We start from the raw sequence: 16,763 nt of genomic DNA, 5'->3' as shown, positions 1-16,763 counted from the left end.
GCACTGCTGACACTATCAATGTAAAAATTTCATCACTGTACTCACAACAAAACAGGCAAGGATAGGTAATTTAACCAAATCCCCATAACAACAGATGTCTGAAATACTGAATCAGTTATAGGCAAGCAAAAGTTCCAAAGAATTTTTCAACCTGGTAATTATTTATCTGGCTGTAAGTCAACCTTAAAAAGACATGTTGGAAAAGATACAAAGACTTCCCATTCAGCTAAAATGCATCATTTTACTTATATCCAAATTCCAAGCTAAAACCTGCACTGAAATAAAAAGTAGTTAGATCACTGATTACTATAAATAAATTTCCCCTGCATAATTTGATACGGATTCAGAACTAGAACAATTTAAAAGTGTAAAATCTACAAAGAAGCACTAATACAATTTATATGATCCAAGCCTCATGGGGAAAAAAAGTTAAAAGACATTTTGATTTTGATTTTAAGGGGTTTTGCCTACTTTAATCTTCATTCCTTTGGTCCTAAATTAGTTGAGTGTGTGTCTTCTTTGAGTACAATTGTTTTCTTTCTTTGAAAAAGGAAAACTGTGCATTCCCTATGTTTATTATTGTAGTTTGTTGTGATACATAATCTTTTTCTTGTTTTGCATAGTATTAAGGTCATATTAACAGAGCTACAGCTGTCTGCAACCTCCATCCCCTCCACCTTTCCTTAAAAATGTATTTGCTACATTTGCCATTTTTAGTCAATGCTTCTATTTAGCATGAAGAATATTTCTTGTCCTTTGCCTCAACTCTAGATATGTGGCAATAAAAAAAACCTAGGAACTATTTCCACTATCTTCACCATCTGTATGTCATCATCTTTAATAAATCTTAAGGCAAAATTAGACTTTAGTATATTTAGTTCAATGCAAAAAGTTTAGTGTGTAAGCCACTTTTAAAATGCCTGAAGTTCCAATATTCATTTTGCCTCAAATAATAATAAATAAGAATATACTTGGGTTAATTGTGTTGACACTGAAAAAGTTGGTGATACAGATACAGAAAAGGATTCTGTATAATTCATTCTTTTTAACTTATAAATAAATGATTAATTCTCTTTTCCTTTTTTTCCTAAATGAACTGACCTAAGACATTAGCTCTGTTTGTGAACCTTCATAATTCAAAGACAACAAAATAGCACATTATCAAAAGCTTAAAACAGTATCACTTATATAACAGATGTTGGGAAAAATAGCAAAAAGAGAGCCTGCATAGCTGCTTAAGATGCACCATCAAGATACACTCGTATTTATTCTGTTCCCCTGGATGTATCATTCCCACATAGCCATAACTCTGTATAACACATATTTCTAATGACTGGACTAGTGAAGACTGATGCCTAACTTGAGCAAAGCATTTGAGGTCAATAATTGCAATTTTATTGAGTAAAACCCTCTGTTTCAGTTGGGTTGCTACAAATATTTTGTGTATTGACTTTAACTGTTCATTCTATTTATGCACAAACTCATCCAGGTAGTTAGCAGTAACATTTACTAGGTTGCAAGCTGAAACTATTTGTAATACATAAACCAGGTTTATGTCCCTTAATTCAATTGAAATATAGATATGCTGTGGTAATATAACATCTTTTTATAATGCCTTGAGTATCATTTCTATGCAGCATTTACTGTGTAACAGATATTAAATCTTTGGAGAGCTCATGGATATTACCAGAGTGCTCTTCTGGCCTCCCTAAAATATTAAAACTCAGACTTGAGGAGTTGTTTTGTTTCTGAATAACCCTTCCTTGGAAATAAACTGCTTGATGACTATCTGTGATCTGCTCTGTGTTCCTTGATGGACCTGGTGCACCCAAAATGAATATTGATTGTTTGGTTACAGCACCAGCCTGGAACAGAAGGGTTGTCTCTCTGCACTGATGTCCTTGCTTTAATCACTTCATGAGTCTTATTGTGACACAGAGCTGAGATGAATTTCCCAAGGCGATTTTTATTTCCTGATGAAAAATAGCATATGAGAACTTTACACTATTATTAATAGCACTAAAACTGAACATACTGACATAGAAGCCATTATTTTCTAGACAGACAGTTACAAGTATTTCTCAGTTATTCTAACTTTCTAAAAGATACATGCCCTCTGAAGCTTTTTAAAATTTTATTCTCAAAAATATTTAATCAGGTTTAGCATCATGTGTGCAATGCTAACTTAAAGCTGATAGTTTTGTCACAATGAAGAAAGAATACAGATTAAATTCCTTCATCTCTCTCAAGACATTCTTCTCAAGTAGAACAAAACACTGGTGATTGCATTGCAAGCAGATCTTGTCAATACTATTCTATGACCCCTCTGTTCTGTACATGTCATTTTTCACTGAATATAATTCAATTAATATTTTTGCAGTATTCATACTAATGTAATTATTCATATAATAATGACAATATTTAGAAATAATTACTTCTTTCTATATTGTTACCAATGCTAGCTGCAGACAAAAGAGGCAGAATGTTTCAGTCCATAACAAACACCAGTCATCATTACAATTAATAAAACGTGGACATTTCTATGTATCTTATTTCTTATGAGCCTATGATGCCGCTCTTGACATGAGTATAATGTAGCCTCCTCCAAAGTTTCTGGCATATTCCAAATATTTCCACTGATTTGCATGGCCTTAGGATGAGCTCCTGGAAGTTTTGACAACATACAGTCATGTTCAGCTTCAGAAAATAATCCCAGCTCCTGAAAAAACATGAAACAGGGACTTAGTTTTAAGCAGCCATTTAAGTAATTTCCTAGGAAGAAAAGAAATATGATTTAAGCTTATTCTAATCTAATAAATACACACTTCATTACCTGTGTTGCTGTCAAAAAATAATTTTAACTTGTGATCAAATGCAAATTGCTGATTGACCAGTCAGAACACCAAGGCTAGCAACACTCATGATGTAGAAAAGACTGGGTAATCCAGGGCACTTGATAACAATGACCTGCACTGTTATTCCTATCTGCATTAGGCATGACAAAGCAAGTCACTTATTCAGGCTCTGTGCTACAACTGCTTCAACATCAATACAGAAGAACAGTGAACTTGTTTTGTTGCCACACTTTTTCTATCATGCATAGAAATGCAGCTATTTGATGAGAAATCAACTTCCAGACGACGATACCCATTGCACCAAGGAAAATATCCACCCCAAGGCCCTCCAACTCCCAACCTCTGTCTACAGCAGTGTTGAACTCTCACACAAATTCACCTGGAATAGTAAAGCTTTGCCAACCCTCCTGTCTAGGAGGACTTCCTCACACAAACACATTGCAGCCTCTGTAGTTTGGTAATTGTTCCCAACTCCTCACAGGACTGAAAGGATTTGTTCTCTGCAGTGTGTGAACCCCTGTCCAAGAAATTAGCTGATTTATTCTTTATTCTTCAGTCAGGGTCCTTCTGCATTCAGCATGAAAGACCTGGTGAGGTGTTTAGCTGCCACTAAGAATCCCAAACTCCATGAAATGCAAATCAGACCCATATCCCCAATCCCACACAGAAGGAAGTAAGTGAAATTTTATAACAGCTGCTATATTTTCAGCCTAGATCTCAAGATACAGCTTTTTCAGACTTTAATACAAAAAGCAGAACTAAAACACCCTAACAAACACCACAAGATCCAACATAAAAATAATAGCTGAGTATCATCAACATCTTTTTTATTATCTTAAAAGATTTCCTTTTTTCTACCAATTTTATTCTTTTCCAATGGACAGAATTGTTCTAGATTATTGTCTTCAAAAAAAGCTTTAGTGAATAATTTTAGCTTTAAAGATTATATACAAATTATCTTTTTCTTATTTCCTACTGAGATTCCTGACTTTTCTAAGTCTCTAGATTTAATTTCCCACTATGGGAAATTAAAAAAAAGAAAACAACTTCTTGCTTATGAATTTTTAAAACATGAAATGCAAGTGGAAGATTAATAGAATTTTGAGAATACTATTGCACTATGAATGATAGCGCAATATCATAAAATATGTAAGTATTTGTATGTGCCCCCCAAAAAATGCAGGGGGCACATACAAATACTTATATATTTTACATGATTGTTAACCCCATGTCTCAAAGCTGTTTTTCCCAGTGCTTTATTCTGCCCTCCCTTGGTCATAAGGTAGTATGATACATCCCTCTTTTCATTGCAGTTGTTTTCTTCCTTCAGAAAGGAGGAAAAACCCTCTATATTTGTTATTTCTGTTTATGTATCAGTAACATACCTATATCTCCTCTGTTATTTCTTTTTAACTTTTTTTGCCTCTGATTCACTTAAAGTGAGCACTCCATATAAACTCCATTTTCCCTTTATAAAGATCTATTATATCAAATGTTGTCAATTAAAGTAGGAATTTATGATATTTGGCTCATGAAGCAAAAGCAATGAGCTGAAAGCTTCACAATGTAAATTTCATGTCTAACTGCCTGAGTTATTTAACTTATTCCTTTATGCTGGTAATCAAGTTCTTTCATGTAAGAATTTCTAACTGAAAGCAGACCTGTTTTTAACATTAGTTCTGCAGAACAAAACTTCAGGTGTGTTTGTATAGTTACCCTGAGTTCAGATCACTCTTCTTCCATTACTGAGCAGGAAGGGCTGAGAGAACACCGTATGATACTCTGGAAAAGGTAAATTGTGTTTTGGGATCACTGACTCTCAGAATCCTTTCTAGCTGGCACCAGGGCTGAGTTCAGAGGCTTCAGGATAAAAATCAAAGCACAGAACCCCAAAGAATAGTTGAGGCTGGAAGTGACCTGTGGAGCCTCCTGGTCCAAGCCCCCTGTTCAAGTAGGAACCACCCAGAGATTCTTGCCAAGGACCACATCCAGATGCTTTCTGGGGGGCCCTACAATCTCTCTGGACACTGTAAAAATGTGCTTTCTGGTGGCTTACTTTACCCTCCAGGTCTGAGCCTTTAAATCATCAAAATATTTACATATTCAAAAGAAGCTTTGAAATTGCCTGGACATTATCTCTAACTAAAGGACAATGTCAACAAAAACTCAAAAAGCCAGACTAGACAAGCAGATGATGAATGAGTACAAAATGTTCTGTCTGGTCTAGCTTCTTTCTCCCTGCATTAAGAACAAACATGCAAATTTAAAACCCTCCTGGATGAGGCAAGACTCTTGTTTCAGGTTTTTTTAATTCAAAGTCCTCACAAATTCATTAAGGATATTACATATAAGTCAATAAAGGTAAGGAATATGCTGCTATTTCACTACTTGATGGTAATAAATATAAAATAGGAATGTAAGCTTGTTTTGATTAGAAAGAAAACTGAGAAATTCCATATTTTTCCCCCTGTTAGTGGTACATCCACTAACATTCCTGCATCTTTTGAAACAACCATACCAGTAGGCTACACAGAAAAAACACTGATGAGAACTTTCTAATCTCAAAGTAAAGTAGGAATTTTTTATGCTGACAGCATCTCAGCCCCCTCAGGAGACAAAGGACTGGCTCATATAGTCCCGAATGGAACATGCTGATGAAACACCTTTCTGGTGACTCAAATGGGAGCACAGTGGCATATTTTAACTATTTTTAATTTACAGGAGAGTATAATTTCTTCACAATAAATATAGCAAAGAGGGAAAACAGAATGCAATAATAGAATTGCAAAACCAGTTCCTTGTCCTGCTCCTTCAGACCTCCCAGAATGTTCACACTGGAGGAAGTACAATTTCCAAAGATTAAGCATGAGAAATTTCTAAAGAGAAAGTTTCCAAAAGAAGAGAAGAACATGGAGCTGAAAGACAGTGAGATCCTCTACATAAAACATGCATAACTGAGGTAATGGAAGTAAAGACCAAGGGAAAAAACTGTGTTTTATTCCTGCCACCAATGAGTTCAGGATTGCAACAGGAAATAACTATTTCTTCAGATTCCTGCAGCATGTAACCTCTATTTTTTTATTTTTCTGTTTTGACATATATCTATCTCCAAGGGAAGCTCAAAAACATTGCAGTATCACTGAGGATGGAGGATTTGTTCCACAACTACTTCTGCTGATTTCCCCAGATGGGGAAGAAGAAAGCTGGGAAAGCCCTTGGCCCTGCTGTTTCTTGCTTTTCCATGTGCCTAACTCTGATCCTGAGTGAGGTTGATGCTCACAAACTTCGTGTGTGCCTGTATTTCTTAACATTTCTTTTATGACTCAGCACTGCTCAGAGCCAAAAATAATCAGCTACTGCACAGTATTAAACCAGCCAAAACAGCATGAGGTGCAGTACTGCACGTCAGAATATCTCTAAAACTGCAATTCAGGAAAGGGCCTGAGGCAAGTCTGGCTTGCATTGGTTCTGTGTGTTTCAGTGTGTTAGCGTGGTGGAATTTAGCACATAAAAATATTTTGTGGTTTGTTTGGGGGCTGGGTTGGTTTTTTTTTTGAACATAAGCAACCAGCAGTACCATGTTGGGAAAAATAATTCCTCAGGGACTCTTCTGGATGGTTTTCTATTTATGCCACATAAGTCTGGATTTTATCCTTCTGTGTATTCCTTTCCACTGTTTGAAATAGTGCAGATTTTTTCACTGAAACAATAGATTTTGGTTAGGGAAAAAAAAGCTAGAAACTTTCACTTACCCTTAATACCTAAAAGAGATGTTCTGACCCTTGTACTAAAAATATTAATATATATTTCACATTATTATTAATGCTTCTTTCAAAATAGCCCTGTATTGTCAAAGGAAGAAGGGCAAGTACAAATGATTGAAGATAAATGGTCAGCTGTCCTCAAAACAATCTACTCAGCCTACTGAAGTCGAGCTGTGACACTAATGATGTCTGAACCAAAAAAAGCCTTGGATTTATTACAATGATTCAATGCAGAGATTGTGATGCCATTGCCTAAACCAGCAATGCCTCAACTCTCAAACTACCACTTGAGCTACATTTGGTCAAACACATCTCCTCAACCTCCAAAAAAAACCCAAAAATTCACACTTTAAGCACAAGGTTACATTAAGCTTAACAACCAGAATTCATTCTAAGTATTTCCTTTGCAGTTTGGAAAACCATTCAGTCTCCCATTCAAAGTATATATAAATGCTTTCTTGATAATGGATTTAGGCACAGGCTGAAGCTTTTCTGCCTCCCCTTGGGTTTGAATACACAATTAAAACACATGCTGAACTCCATTTTGAGCAGCCCTTCTGCTCTGACTCCAGGCTGTTAGTCAGTCCTATTTCAGGTGGGAGACATTGCTGAAATATCTGAGGGAAATCTGAATAAAAACTCTCTGACTCTATGGGGTCTATTCTTACTGATAAGGAGATATTGTTCATGCTTCTCCCTGTAACAGCATAATATTTTTTGACACACAAAATATTCTGCTTCTATCACACAGAGAACTCCAAAAGCAGCTCCTAGCTAAAAATCTCAGCTATTTGCAGACCAGCTTTATTTTTATCATATCCAAAAACTATAGAGAACTGTGAGCAAGAGACATACGGTGTGTTCTATAAAGAGCAAGCAACTGCTTGCCAACAGAGTTGATATGATTAATTGCCAGTTCAACAGAAGGTAGGAAGTTCTGAAACACAGAAGAAGGCAAAAAAGTGGACTGGGAAAATTGAAGAGGGTCAAGCAATTGAACTGGCTTGAAATTATTTGGTAATAAATTAATGCATAAAAGAGAATGATAAAGGTGGGTTAATTCACAATGCTTGGTGGATAATTACAAGTAAATGATGACCATTTCAGACTAAGTAAGGTTCCTTACATTTCCTCTTTATGTAGTTGTAGAGGTGAATAAACAGATTAGGTAAATGAAACTAATCTAAAAGTAACAAGAATTACCTATACTCAGTTATAAAAGTAAATACAAGAGACAATATGAAGCTAAAAGCAACTTCAAGAAACCAGCTGCTCTTCAGTTGCTTCAGTTCACACATACACTCATATTAAAAGCACATATAGCCTACAAAGTCAAAATTACAATTTTAATACATCCCATCCTTATTCATATATGCTGGGATCTAGTTTGTCAAGTTCTTTGCTTTTATTCCCTGCACAAGGTCTATGAGAGCTTTTGAATAAACACTTAGACCTGTTCATTCTCTTCAAAGCAGCCCTGAGGATTTCAAATCATGGAAAAATTTAGGCTGGAAGGGACTTCAAGTCCAAACTCCTGCTCAAAAAAGGGCTAATTAGATTAGGTAACTCAGGGTCATGCCCAGAGGAGTCTTGAACATCTCCGGTGATGGTGATTCCACAGTCTGCCAGAGTAACAGGAGCTGTACACAACCAGGAAGGTCTCACTGACACATTTTCTTTTTAAGGTTGAGCTACTCTAACTTTTCCTCATTCATTGTGTTTCAGACTCCTGACTAACCTATTGGCCTCCTGGACTCCCTTCAGCATGTCCACAATATCCTTCTTCTACAGGGAAAGCCAAAATCAGACATAGGATTCCATCTGAAGTTTCACAGGTGCCAAATATAGGGGGTGGATGGCTTTCCTCAACCTGGCTAAGGACTGAAGTAGTTATCTGTCCTCCAAACAACCTACACTGGCAATTGCATTTGCAATTTACTCAGGGAAACAAAAAAATGCATTCATTTCTTACTAATACACTCATAGATGCCTCTGCTACAAGGTCATGCTGTTGACCCCTGATTTGTTGCCCGCTAGGACCTCCAGATCCATTTCTGCAGAGGTGGATCCTCTCCTTAGCCAGATGAGCCCCAGTCTGTGCTGCTACCTGTGATTATTTCGTCCTGGATGCAAAACTCCACGGTGACTTTTATTAAACTTCATAGGCTCCAGTGTGAAAAGCTTGTGTTAAAGAGAGAAAGTGCATCAAAAGCCTTGCTTCAGCACAGAACAGCCACTCCCCTCCCCTTCCCTACAGCCTCAATCACCTCGGCACAGGAAGCAAAATTTTTATCTGGCATTTTCTATCTAACTTTCCCTGTTCCATCTAAACCCATGTTGGCTGCTCCTCACAATCTTGCCTTTCATGTGTTTAAGACATGACTCCAACCTTTCCAGGGACCAGCATTAGACACCACAAAAACCAAAATTATCCTGTCATTTAACTGTGACATTGACATAATTCAGACATTTAATTTAGTATCTCCAAATTTAGGAATTGTGGATGAAACGCAACTTTCTGTTCAATTCAATGAAGGGCTTTTTCCTTCTTCAAAAATAATATTAGTGATTCAAAAGAACTTAACAAGGCAAGGCAAACCAGCTGAGTTGGAGCATGAAATTACATTTCTCAAATATCATAAAGACTGGGTTTATTTTGCACCACTGGTCATTCTTGACTTTGGTCACAAGAGTGGATTCATTTGCTGATTTCTTGGTCAGTGGGTTAAATCTGGTTGTGATGACTTTAATCATTACTTCCCTGTGAAAGGTTGTTATTACTCAAAGGTGACAGGAGCAGAAAGAATAAATAGCTTATTGCTAATTTGTGTCAGTTATATATGAACTCAGAGCTTTTCTTCATTCTCACCCATGTGAACTCAAATTGCTTTCAGCAGGCAAACCCAAATTTGCTATTTAACATGGCAATTACTCTTTTGTCTGCCTTTCTCAAAACTGTGACTTCTTTGCAGCTGTTTTTTTTTTCCCCTCTCCTCCTTTTCTGCTGTGTGCCACCAGAGATGTGCCTATTTGACAGACAGGAAGGTAGGTCTTTGCCAGGAATTTATAATCCTCTTCTCTTGTCAGTACTTATCTTCCATTTCAAACTCCTCTAATAACCTTCTGGTTTTCTACATTTGGCTGGATTGTACATATATGGAGTAAAAAAAAAAAAAAAAAAAAAAAAAAACCAGACTGACTTAGTCAGCTATGCAAATTAGACATTTTGCAAACTGATTCTTCCAAGCTGAATAAAAATGTTATTCTTAGCTTGTCTAACATATGTCATGGAGACCACAGCTGCATTTTGTGCCAAGTGCTGGCCCTGAACACCTTTCAAGTACATAACACTGATACTAAATGCAGCACTTAATCACTTAAAATCAGGCATATTTTACCAGGTTAAGTCAATGATTTTTGACCAGTTAGGAAATTTAAATCAGTATGTGCTTTTGTTCAAACCCTAGACAGATGACACGAAGTGACCAGTCTGCCTGTATTTGCAGAAGTCCAGACATGCTACTCGCAATCATCTTCCAGAAAAAGTCCACCTCCAAACAAATGAGAGGAATGTACCTAGGTAATGTAAACCATTAATATAACAATTCTTATCATGATTATACATATGCTAGTTTTATCAGTGATGAGAAGAGTTGGGGATTTTTTCTGTTTCATTAGAAGGATAAGAAATAGCAGTTGAAAATCTTTCCTAAGAGAATCAACATTCTGTAATAAAAGTGATTTTTTTTCTTTTCTTCCTTTTTTTTATTTTCTTTCCTTAGCTAAACAAATCATCAGCCAGTACAGAACAAGGAATATAATTTTCTTACTAAATGTATAGCTGTGCAAAGTCTTTGAACTCCAGACCTCTTGTAACAGAGATCTAAAACAGATTCCCACAGTGCCCTATTTTAATCTGTTCTGGATCAATATAAGTGAGCACTGAATATTTCTATCCATTTCATTTTATTTAGGATGGAAAGAAGGACCTAGATACTTTGCTTGTAAGTCAGATAAGCCTAAATTCAAAACTATTTTCAGATCTGGCAAATTTTAGCAAATATTCTCCATTTCTAATTCTGAATGGGCTTAGGTCCAGAAGCACAAGCCTAGGACATGACAACCAACTTTCCCACTCAATTTATTAATCTGAAACTATGGAACACTGCAATTTTTAATCAGAAGCCTAAGAACATATCATCATACCATTTTTTCAATTTCTTTTTAAAGAACACTTTGAAAAGTATAGTTAATTTCGGTTTAATATGTTAATATCATAGTCAGTTGCTTTATTGCTTTGTGATGTACAGAAACTTTGACGTTGGCTTCTTTATTTTATTTCCAGAATGCTTTTTTCTTGTAAGCTTGAAAAAAGAATCTTCCACTTAAATAAGTGGATTGCAAGCAGTTTCAGTAATTGAATCCCTAGATATTTGTCTTTGTGCTGGGAGGTTTCATTTAACTTTTAATGGATTTTTAATGCTGAAACAGTTTCATTTTAAACTGTTGTCATAAAACATTTTAGAATTTTCTATTTTTGCCGCTGGATTTTTCCCCCAAAACCCTTTTCTAATTTTTTTTTTTTTTTTTTTTTATTTTTTTATTTTTTTTTATTTTTTTTATTTTTTTTTTTTTTTTTTTTTTTTTTTTAAGGCAGAGGTTTAAGATGGCATTATTAAAAGAAATACTACAAAAATATTCTCAGGGATGAAAATGATTTCTCTAAGACACAGCTGTTAAAGCTACCATGCTGTCAATCTGTTGTAGAGACTTCACCAGAAATACAGGTTTTACACTTAAATAATACAGCAGATAACTAGAGTGCATCCTTCTCTTCTGGGAACTGAGGCTGAAAGGGCAAGAAGTCTACAGAAGGGAGGAAGGGTACAGGAATGGCAGCATCCTCCCTCAAGCCTGCCACACTGAGTCCAAGGACAGGTGGGTTCCCTAAAGCAGCATTTGGGAAACGAGGGATGCTGGTGAGGGCTCCCTGCACAGGGCTGTGCTCCATGGTCCGTGGGGGGAAAGAGGCTTGAAGACCTGGATGTTCAGTTCCTCTACCCAAGAACTACTACCTGGCTGTATTTTCTGTGTGCAGAGAGCAGGAATGCAGTTGGTGGTCCCAAGCCATCAAACTGATGTAACTGAGCACCTTTCAGCTGAGCTATGGCAGGTTCTCATCACTTGATTTGCAAAGCAACTTGGATAGGTGAGCATATTCTGACAATATTTTAAGGGCAGGACAAGCCTTCCATGACTGCCTCTTCTGTTAATCATTCACACAGATTGTTTTTAACATACAGTGAAAAAAATTGGAAGTGTTGTCCAGATATAGGACAAGTTAGTTCTGGTTCATAACAGCACAGATAGTGCAGATCTGGGAGGGCAATATCCAAACCACCTCAGCTGTCCCAAACGTGAAATTTTGTTTCTCAAAAAACAATCCCAGGAAGGAAAAGTTATATTTTTTTTAATATGAAAATAGAGGCTGGTTTGGCTACTTACTTATATAATCTGTCCCTTAAAATATATCTCCTATTTTCATCATTGTTGGAGTGAAATTATTTGTTCTCTTTGTACATCTTTTAAGCTCTCATACATCAATGAACAAAGATCAGAGTATGATATTCTTCAAGGAAATCCTGGTAACTCACTCGTATGTAAAGTTGAAAAATCAGGACTTGCATATTGACTGGGTTTTTTTCAGTTTTTTTCCCTAAAAATTACATTTTAAAGGGACCTCAGCTCTTCCCAAACAAGTTTCCTCTAAAAGCAATCCAAGTTAAAACATTTTACATCTCATAGAAAGTGTTCTTAAGTTCCCGTATTCTGTTCATCCTTTGTCTTGCCTCTGAGTCATAGAAAAGTTGTTTAAAAGGAAGAAAACCTGTTTTAGCTCTCACTTGTATCGCTCAGCTAATACTGTGATCATCCTTAGGAAGGTCTTCCTCTGAAGTCAGAGAGCAGGTACAATGAAATCAGAATTCTGGATTTGGGTTCATTGTGCACATTCAAAGAGTGTCTGGAAGATGAATAAGCCAGACTGATCCTTACAATGCTGCATAGCCATTCCCAGACATTTTAGCATATTACATTATTCCAAAATCTTTTGAAAATACAAGTTTTGGGACATCCATAAGATTTTTAACAATGAACACTCTAAAAGCATTTTAAAACATTTTAAGCTTTATATCACCAAAAAGGACACATGAAAAATTAAATCACCGTAACTTGGCCATGAGGGCATACATTTATTTCTGACATTTACTGTTATTCCCATGAAACTCGTAAATATTGCAGACAACTAGATGGTTGAACAAACATTGCATAGCCTAGCTTCTTCTATAATTTAGAGGGTTTAAGTTAGGATTTGAAAAATAAAAGTGTTTTAAACATTTTGCATTTATTACTTTGGAGTCTTCAAATAGAAGACCATGGACCTCACCATACTCTACTATCCAGACAAAAGTTCCTCACAAAAAAATTCCTATTGCAGCTAATCTGTAGCTATATAATATTACAGATTGATGTCAAATATCTTTATTATCTTGGCCATATTATTTCCTTCATCTTGTTTTGGGATGCATCGTTTAGTAATTCAAGGCCATCACAGACATTTTGCCACCTCCAGCAATGAATCCCAAAATTTATTTTTACTTGTCAAATATATTTCCTTATACTTCTAAAATGTGCCTCTTCTTTTTCCTTCTCCCTATTCACACCGTTAAACACTGCAGTAAAAGGACTTCTAAGCCTTATTTTTCCTCCTACTGTTTTAGCTAGTCCCATTATCTTAAAAGTACTGACACTTAGAAAATTGTGTCAGATGCATCAATAGCACTGAAGAGTATAAGGTTGTCATATGTTTGATTTTCCTTCATTCATTTGAAAATATGTATTGTTCACTTCTTCTGGAGGCTGGGCAGAAATTGATACTTATTATCACTGATATTTATTTAGGTTTTCGCCCACTGAGATTTTCTGCTTACTGAACATAGTGGTTGTGCTCAGTAATTGATGTTTATGTGGATTATGTGGGTTAATATGTGTTTATTTACTTCAAGTTAAATTTTCCTGACTTCTACTTCTGTTTCCTTATGAAATGTTTCTTAATCCTCTGTAATTTATATAATATCAGCTCTGCTGAAAGACTCTTCTCCCATCATATTACTTGCTTTGTCCTGTTTTTGGTTTTTTTGGAGTATTTTGTTTGTTTGTTTGTTTTTGGTGGGTTTTTTTTGTTGTTTCTGCAAATCAAATGTCATCTGGGTTTGATAGGTTCTATATTAGAAGTTAATTTTTTATTTAATGCTGATTTGAACCATTTTCCCTGGTACTGAGACAGAGCCATGTGGCTTTTATGACGAGCAGTCCTGCTCACAAATCTAAACCTTCTAGAAGTTGAGAAGTGTATTGACATGGGCTTGACTGTTGCTTTTTCAGAAGAGTTTTGGCCTTCACCAAATGTCCTTAAGAAAATAACAACAGTGTCTGAAGAATGATATTTGCATGGGTATATAATTGGGTAAAGCTCAGTGAAAGGAAGGTAAATGATCAGTAAATGGCCAGAAAACTGTTCATCACCTTTATAAGCAACTTAGGAATAGCTATCAATGAGACATGAGGTATCACTATTTGCAAATAGTAAATTATTCAGGATGGAGAAGCTGCCAGGAACTGCAGGAGATGCTGAATGTTTAAATGCATACTGCACCCAGATACTGCATATGCAGTTTTATTTGCCTCATCTCAAACAGACAGAACTGGCAAAAGTTCATAGAACAGGGATCACAGGTGTGGAATATTTTCCATTAAAAAATTAATGGATTTTCCAGGACTCTTCAGCCTGGCAAAGATCAAATATGTGACAGAGGCATATAAACCCATAAATATCCCAAAAAAACCTTTTGTTTATTTTGTTTTCCAATGGATCAAGTGCAGTTTATTAGCTGACACTCCCAGGGATCAAGTTCACACTGAAGAAAGAGAGTGAATCCTTGTTGAATGTGTCGTTAAACTGCTGGAAACCCTTGCTACAGGAATGCTAAACATTTACAGGATCTCAAGGAGATGATGTATAAAATCACGGACAAGAATTCCAGTAGGGCTTTTAAACTCAAAGTTTTATCTAAATCTCTCTGGAGAGGTCCTTAAGCTGCAAATTCTTGTCATGAATGTAAAGCAGGAGGTGTTGCTAGAGACTTGCAGTCCCCAGGCACCTTCTGTTGGCCACCACTGGCAGCAAGACCCAGGATGAGAACACATACTGGTCAGCAAAGTCACAAAAAGACCCAGCAAGTGCATAGTGAAGAAATTTCAGACTGACACAGTTTTTAAGTCCATAGGACCATTTATGCTTGGAAACCCTCAGTACAACCACAACAGACTTTTGCTCATTGGCAGCTTTCAAATAAATGTGTTTTTTCTCAAATCCCAGTCTTGTGTGCAGACACCACAGGGAAGACCCACAGAAAGGACATAGGTTGGATGTGGAATTACCAACAGGATAGATTTGCATTCTAGCCCAGAATCTGGGCACAACTGCAGTCTGGAGAGCCCCTGAAGAGTCAGAGCCCCTGTTCTAATGTGGCTGATGAATGACAGCTTAAAGAATTGCCCAGACAACCCCATGAACTTCATTCAGAGAGGCCCTTCCAGTGGAAGCCAGGCCCTCCCAGTGGAGTTTTGGGGTATTAGGGTAAATATTTAAGATAGTAAGTGTAATTTCACAGGCTTGTGTATTAAAAATAATGATACAATTCTTCACCAAGGATCAGCTAACACATGATGATCCATACTACTAATTTCTGACCAGAGTAATTTTTCAGATGCTACTTGTTTTTTAAGTGGTATTTATTTAGACTCCTCTCCAGAATGAAGATCAATATGTGGGCTCACAAGCCCACTTTTGAGGGTGTTAGTCCCAGGAAAATCAAGATGATTGTGTGTAGAACAGCAAGAAATAAGCTGGTTCAGACTCTAAAGAGCTCAAAATATAAAATTTTCAAAAAAGCTTGAGAATTAAGAATTGCTCTTTTAGGAAAGTCATAGCAATCAACAGAAATTTTATACCATCCAGAAAGGTCACAGAGTCCTAACTTTGAAGAAACTATATTGCTGAGAGAAAACTTCTAAGTATACTAGTGTCATGAAGATGCATTTATCTCTTAAATGTCATACATTTTCTTCTGAAAAATAATAAGCAAAATATAACTACAGAGAAAGAACATCCTTTTCATTCCTTTCAAGGATATTTTGAAACAAACTTACTGTAAAGATTTTTACATGAAAATCTTTGTGGTATCCATTTGGTTCTTGATAAAGTTACGTTCTTAATGAGTTTAATAATTTTTGCACCTCAGTATAAAAACAGATTTAATTCATATTAATCCCAGTAAAGTGCAGATCACTGCCAGACTATTACTTAATTCCTTTTTCACAGTGTACTGCATTGGCAAAATTGTGATCTCGGTGAACAAATAGAATCTGTTTTGAAATATGGCCTTGATTTTGTGAGCAGCTCCCCAGTGCTGTTATCTTACAAATCAAACCCAGTCTACATTTGTCTCCCTGTGTGTAACAAGAGGATAATAATTTACTTCACGGGGGGGTATAAGGGTGGGACTGATCCAGCCAGCTCCTATATCTGTAACTTGCTCTATAAGCAGAGGAGTTCAATACCTGGAGGAGTGCCTGGCTGAGACCAGTGTTAGCAAAAAGGTGTGGAGATGCAGCACAAAGTATTATTTTTAAAGGATACATTATTGAGCTTTCAACTGTGAAATCCCTGATCCTATGTAAAGAAAACAATAATTTATCTCTAAAAGAACAGAGTGTGGGTTAAATATTTCTGGGAGCAGGACTATGCGCAGCAGGTGGGCACTAAGCACAGACACACAATCCAGCCTAGAATGCTGTTTCACATACAGTGGCAATTCTCATACTCTTTAGCTGAGCTAAACACAATGAACTTTGGAGCTGACATCTACAAATGTACTTTGACATCTGACTCCTGTAGCAACCAGTGGGCATTAAGCACCTAAATACCTCACAGGAGCTGGACCTTATGTCTTGTGGTTGTTGCTCAGCTGGGATGCAAATTCAGATGACCAAAGCCTCCTTACACATAAATTATTCAACTCCT

General features: G+C 36.4%; 1 long non-coding RNA gene across 1 annotated transcript in view; it reads right to left on the bottom strand.

Annotated features, from left to right (window-relative positions):
• Positions 1-1,946: 1,946 nt before the first annotated feature.
• LOC146768017 (uncharacterized) overlaps positions 1,947-16,763 on the bottom strand; it is a 30,695-nt gene continuing 15,878 nt past the window's right edge. Inside the window, exon 2 of the long non-coding RNA XR_014954455.1 lies at positions 1,947-2,719. This is a non-coding gene — a long non-coding RNA (uncharacterized LOC146768017). The remainder of the gene's footprint in view (positions 2,720-16,763) is intronic.

Source organism: Lonchura striata, chromosome 3 (genome assembly GCF_050655825.1).
Source record: "Lonchura striata isolate lonStrDom1 chromosome 3, ASM5065582v1, whole genome shotgun sequence".
Classification (NCBI taxonomy): Eukaryota; Metazoa; Chordata; class Aves; order Passeriformes; family Estrildidae; genus Lonchura; species Lonchura striata.
Note: the sequence above shows the minus strand (reverse complement) of the source record. Positions and strands in the feature narration are given on the sequence as shown.